The sequence below is a fragment of the Limulus polyphemus genome, unplaced genomic scaffold (genome assembly GCF_000517525.1).
Source record: "Limulus polyphemus unplaced genomic scaffold, Limulus_polyphemus-2.1.2 Scaffold827, whole genome shotgun sequence".
Taxonomy (NCBI): domain Eukaryota; kingdom Metazoa; phylum Arthropoda; class Merostomata; order Xiphosura; family Limulidae; genus Limulus; species Limulus polyphemus.
Window position 1 is genome coordinate 187,016 of NW_013666437.1, and position 6,981 is coordinate 193,996.

General features: G+C 36.0%; 1 long non-coding RNA gene across 1 annotated transcript in view; it reads left to right on the top strand.

Annotated features, from left to right (window-relative positions):
• LOC111086078 overlaps positions 1-6,981 on the top strand; it is a 48,625-nt gene that overhangs the window by 6,842 nt on the left and 34,802 nt on the right. Inside the window, exon 2 of the long non-coding RNA XR_002610837.1 lies at positions 4,575-4,700. This is a non-coding gene — a long non-coding RNA (uncharacterized LOC111086078). The remainder of the gene's footprint in view (positions 1-4,574; positions 4,701-6,981) is intronic.

Consider the following 6,981-nt stretch of genomic DNA (forward strand, 5'->3'; position numbering starts at 1 on the left):
TTCTAATGGGGTCGTGGGTGCACTAGTGTGCAATAGACAATCAAATTTCATTATTCAGTTAGGCAAAATAACCTAATAGTTGGCGGTGGGTGTTATTACCTAGTTGTCTTCCCTATATATATGTTGTCTCTTGATCTCTTTATAATGATAAAATCTGGGGAACGATTCTCCACTGTGGATTGGCCGCATATAACTTATTGTGTAACTTTCCGCTAAACAAGCAAAAAATTATGTGTCATTAATCCTTATCCTAGTTCTGGTTTGTAAATTACTTAAATGAAATCGATAATTACATTTATTTAATCTAGTTTAATCCGTCACGATTGGTGTTCAGGAAATACGAACATCCGAACACCATAGTTCTTAAATCCCGAATATTCCTCAAGATGATGATGACTATGTATGTCGTATTCCGACTGACCTAACGAGTCTTGCTATTGGTTCGCCTTCTTCTGATTGATGGTAGAGATAATTCAAGTTAAAAAATAAAAATAACCGTTTTTATTAATTCTTACACTAATTCTGAATTGTAAACGACTTAAATGAAATTGATAATAATTATATTTCACTCTAGTTCACACAATAATAGTTGTTGTTCGTGAAATTGATGATTTAAATAGCACTTGTAGATTACTAGCATCGCCGTTGTTTCCAGCCAGCCTGATAAATTCTGGTATTACGCAAAAGGCCTCATCGGCACTGGATATGGCAGATGTAGTGTGGTTGACTCATTCTTTTTTCCTTTCACTAATAAGATCTTAGAATTCCTTAAAGTTTACTCGCCTTATAGTAATTTGTTAATTTTAAATCGTTCACAAATTCGTCTATTAACAATTTTCTAAGCACAGAATGCCTACCAAAACCAAACAGACAAGCAACCACGTGCACTTTACTTGAAGAAGTAATTTAAACCAAAATGAAGACTAAAATATCATAGCTTTATTGTAAAATTTCGTGTATTTTTTTAATGATTGTAGTTGAGATCAGTGAAACGGTAGTGGCCTCCTAGTGGTTGCGTAGTGTCAGATTATGGATCATAAGATCCAAGGTTTGAAACCACGGTATGCTGCTGAACACGCTCCGTCCTTTTAGCTGTGAGAGCGTTACCATAGTGACAGTCAGTCGTGCGCTATTGGGTTAAGCGTACGCATGTAGGCGGCTGATGCTGCCGACTCGTTTCCCATTCTTTTGTCCAGACCTCTAAATTAGGGACAGTTATGGCTTGAGCCAAGGGGTTGTTAACCCATGCGACGCATAATATGTCGTTCAGGTTTAAAGCACCAAATATCAGCGAACACCAGTCTTTGTCTATTGGTTTTTTTTTTAACCAGTAATATCCCCAATTTATATACGGGTGTAAATCGAATAACTTGCAAGAAATGCATAAATGCAATAAATTTTTGCCGCAGTGCTCATTTTATATATATATATGTATGTTTGTAATTGTTTATTTTGATGCAGACAACAAGTATAATTTAAGTTTTTTTCTTGTTTATTATCACACTTGAAATACATTTGTATTGCAACTAACTCTGTGAATTTTAATGGCATAAGTCAACACAGCGATAAATCTACTTGTGTAATTGTTTTATGCATAAGAACAAAATGCATTTGTGGCTTTCACGTGTCCAAACGTGGGAGTGAACACATCGGTCAGGCCAGCCTTGTTCTGGTATTCAACTTTTTTTTTTTAACTGAGTTTATAGATTCACTTGCGCGTCACTCGAGCTTGTTGCCTGAAGGGTCCAAATCGGAAACAACATCTTTCAAGAGCGAACACCTGCACCCTCTTCGTGTGCACGTGCATGTCGTCTAGAGGTATGGTATGGGAACGTGCAGACAAGCCATCAACCATGCTGCTTAGACGATGTGAAACAACAATTTAGTAGCTGAACAAACACACGCACACACTTTGGTACTGTGATCACCGCACCTTCAGCGACATAGACATTCCAAATAATCAATCACTACTACGCCAGTTACATATGAGAAGAATAGAAGGCATGAGTTAAAATCACATTGACATACATGAACGAACAAATTGTTGTTCAACAGTTGATTTATTGCTCAACAGAATATTTCTTAGCTTATCATTAAAACGAGTCTGAACGGCCAACTTTCCTGCTTTTGGGGCGACATTAAACCCGTTCTTATCATGAACTACTTCCAACATCTAAATGAACAATAACTAACTCAAGAAACGGCGTTGTTTCTATTTCTTTGTACCCCTCATCCTTATCCCCACGACTGTTTTTTCTTCTTGAAATCACGTGACTCTTGACTTTCTCCCGCATTCCACAATGTAGAAGCACGTGCATGTTGGCGCTTGCTAATTATCCTTATCCAAAGTTATCGAGACCTGCCAGCTGGTACTAAGGCTTGTATGTGAATAATAAACCTGTTAGTCCTTAAGGGCTTTCAAAATGATGGCCGTAGGGTTATGGAATGCCACGTCCCCGTTTGATGATTGTTCTTCGCTGGCCGTCTGTTTACTTCATAACGAACAATACTACATTTCTGAAAGCTTCGCGGTTTCATTATAAAAAATTCCTTATTAAGAAGAAAGGCCAACCTAATCTAATGTAAATAGTTCCCGAAGAAAGAAAAAATCGGAAGTTATTAATGAAAGAGCGCATTTTTTTTATTATTCTAACTCTCGTAAGTTTGGTGAATGGTTGGGCCAGATTTTGAAAATGTCAGTTGTTCCAGTCTTATAAAGATGTGAAAAATCTATCAGAATTTATTTCACTTGAATTGTTTTTGCTGACGTGAACTGAAATACAATTTTTAGAATATGGAGGATACCAAATCTGTTTCAAATAACTGTCAATGTAAAAATAGTTAACACAATTATACAAAAAGAGAAAGTGTAGCCAGGAACTTTCAACTAAAACACATTACTGAGATGCAATGAAAGTTAAGTGCACATAAAAATCCACTGAAACGGAAAATACGTCAGATATGACAAATAATCATGCGTCACTTCTCTGTCAATGTACAAATGTTGCTAATGTTTTGAGTTTGTATTACAAAAATTTGGAAGACTCACCACATCCTTACAGTTAATGTCACTACGTTCAGTCACGCTCTATCTGATGGTCATGCATTTTGACAATGGTCTGCAGCGTAGTTTCTATTTCAAAAGGTTCCATCTTAAGAATATCATGTCAAAAGCACACCACTGCTCTCTGCGTGGTTTCCATAAGTCATCTAGTGCACGAGGACGACTGTTTCCCAGCAACTGCTTAAATCGTCTGAATTGTACATAAATGCTTAGGCGTCCAGCGAATTAACCAGCATATCTTTATATGAATAGCATGAATACTCGTTTCATCCTCCACCTATATGAGATGTGGTTGATTGGATACGTCGAAGAAATAATTTGCTTACATGTGACTCATGTCGCTTTTGTAGACAGATATACTTGTTAAATGTGTTGCGTTTTATTGACTGGACCACGTGAACGGCTTTTGGCACTGACCTTTGTGTTCGTGGCTTCTCACCTATACAAGACTTCACACTTTGCTTACTACGTCTGGGATGTGATTTACTGATGGTCTCTTTCTGGATGATCCTAGATCCCCAAGTTCATCCATATTCATTTGTTTTCCAATGCCATTAAGTACTAGGGATATCACCGTCTTGGAAATTATAACTGCCCGAAATAAACACATCTTTATAACTTGAGTGGATGAATGTTTTGCGTCAGAAAGGGCTGTTACATACCCTTCCCAAAAGCGAATAATTTTCGGTGGCATCACACAACCTAGGTAACAAATGTCAAAATGTACTTCTGATACATGCAGTTCCACTGCAACTTTATATCGGCTGTGGTTATCACGTGGCTTGCTCACTTGCATTTCCAAAAGTGTTTGAATATAATATAGTCAAGCCTGTGTATATTATTAAACTAAATTCTTTATGTACAATAGTAGCAATGGTAACTATAACCAGCAGTATAGAATAAAAAAGTAAAGAGCCAAAAATGAAAATATAAGATTTAAATTTAAAAATTCCTTGTTAAGACATCGAGCCCGGTGCAGCTGCATTGCTACTTCCACCTGCCTAAGACTGCTCCTAACAGCTAAATTTGTTTGTTATTTACTTGAGGTAGCAATTACTTTCAGTATGCAATACATTAACGTTGAATTAAAAAGAAGAAGAAAAGGACCGACAAAAATTGATATATTTGCAGTTTCTACTAGTCAAAATACATTTCCTTAACCAGTAATATGAGACGATGTTTTCAATCGTGCTCATTCTGTGATTGAATTAGGGTTAATTTACTGATACCAGATGTTTTGGCCATCATTAATGAAGACAACCTTAAACTCTTGTTTTATACATGTATATGTGGGAAATTCATTATAACGGGGCGGCTTCTTATTTTGATGTAAGGGTCCAACAAACTGAAATCTTGAAGTTTAAACTATGTTTTAATGTTTCTACCAAGAGAACTGACTTATTGAAAAGTTTGGATATTCTAGCTGCTTGATAACGCAAACAGAAATTATACAAATGTGTCACTCTTAGGTGTAACTCACCAAGTGTAATTCTTTTTTCCTTTTTTTTAGTTTATCGTTAATGGAGAGCCGACCTTGAGGGACGACGTTTGGGCACATTTGAGTTTGTCTTCACTGGAACAGAAGATCTGAAGTCAACTCGTACAATAAGACAGATCAGAACCATTCGAAACTTCAGTAGGTTGACAGAATGTAATAAATGGATCACAAAACACTGTTTATTTGGAATTTCGCACAAAGCTACACGAGGGCTATCTGCGCTAGCCGTCCCCAATTTAGCAGCGATAGACTAGAAGGAAAGCAGTTAGTCATTACCGCCCAACGCCAACTCTTGGACTACTCTTTTACCATAGAATAGTAGAATTGAAAGGGCGAGCATGTTTGGAAAGACGGGATTTTAACCCGCAGATTGCGAGTCGAGCGCTCTAACCGCCTAGTCATGCCAGGCCTTGTTTATTTGCAAAAAAGTCCCCTAATCACGGAAGGAAGTTAATCTAAAAAAATGATATTGACTGAATAGATGTTCTTGTATTTCTTTTGAGCTTCATGATTAAACAGTAGAAAATTGATAATTATTAAAGTGGGAATAAAACCATCATGCTTGAAAAAAAAGACAAGAATCATTCGAAACTACAGCAAATTCTACTTAAACATATTTAACTGAATGGGTCATATTGTCACTAAGCCTGGAAGTTGAGCTTAGGCTTAAGTCCTGCTGACGGTATTGATATTTAAAGATGAAAACATAAGAATAAATATTAAACCATATTTTATTATCGGGACTTCGTGTAAACTCAGCTTACTAAAGATTAATCGTTTTTTTTAACCTAAGCATTAAAAATCAAGCAAAATACAGGGAGGGCTGAGTTCGTACCGGAAACTTGTAGCCTAATTATACATGAACACACGAACGATTTGATCATTAACTTATTAAATAAGGAAGAAAAAATAATATCTGGCCAAAGTCTGTTGTCGTGATGACAGTCAAGACTTTATAAGTTGGGAAAGAAAAAACCGTTTCGACTTTGCCAACTTAAAAACAAATATTGATGTACGTCGAAATTCATAAAAAATAGAATATTTTATGTGGACTAGATCTGGAAAGCGTAACGACTCAATTTGTAATATGTAAATTTTGTCAGGTGAAACCGGAAAAGAATGTCAGAATCTGAAACCAGAGAATCGCTTTCAATTTGCACGTGTGCAAAGATTCACAAGCTGTTTGTATAAGATGAGAAAGCTGCATATTATATAAAACAAACACAAAATTAAAAATAAGCTGATTTATAGCGGAGGACACCTAAAGGTGGGGCCGAATGTAGCCTTTCGTAGTACAAAGGAACAACACATTTATAAACAGTTAGTTACCTCAGCTATTTAGAAGATTCGTGTGGGTAGGAGAGAGGGGGGAGTATATATATATATATATATATATAGAGAGAGAGAGAGAGTTTGGAAAATTGACTCATGAAAACACATCAAGGTAGAATGTCTTTACTTGAAAAGCTAAACAAGGCTTTCTCGTAAATCAAATGACTCCTTAGTTATTAAAGTATGAAAGAACCAAACTATTATATTTTTCAGTCGTAGGACCGGTAATAGAATTTTTTTGTTGAAATATTTGTCAAGTGTTCTTTGAACATTTAAGACTTCGGAGTATTTTTTTTTCTCACAAGTTAAAGTTACTAAACCGCTAAGGTCACTAAATGTTCATAAATATATATATAGGTGTCTCCAACAAAGAATTAGTGTTCTTTTATTTGTTTCAAATATTCACGCTTAGCTACTACAGAAGGTCTATCTGCGCCAACCGTCCCCAGTTTTGAGGGAAGCCAACTAATCAACAGTACCCACCGTAAATTCAGGGGTTACTGTAATCGAATAGTGGTATTTTATAACTCACGTGTTTGTTGTTGTTGTTTTTTGTCACAGGCTCAAAGTATGTGTGGTTATCCTGTCCCAAATTAACATTTTGGCCGTTTATATTTGGTCTCCACTGAACAATGCTCAGGTATTAAAAAGCTACTTGCCCTGCTTTTAGTACACATGAGAGCCATCCTGTAAACTTTATTTCAAGTTTGGCTCCTCGGTTGCTCAGAGGTAAACTTGAGGGCTCATAGCGTTCAAATTTGGGATTCATTTCCTGTGGTAGCCAAAACGCAGAGAGCCCATTGTACGCTTAAACAAAACAATTTTAAGTTGTAATGTATTTCAAAGAAAGTATTTTTTTTGAAATACATCAAACTACAGTTAAACATACTTTCCTTGAAATACATCAAACTACAGTTAAACATACTTTCCTTGAAATACATTAAACTACAGTTGGGAAAGTATGTTTAACTGTAGTTTGATGTATTTCAAAGGAAGTATGTTTAACTGTAGTTTGATGTATTTCAAAGGAAGTATGTTTAACTGTAGTTTGATGTATTTCAAAGGAAGTATGTTTAACTGTAGTTTG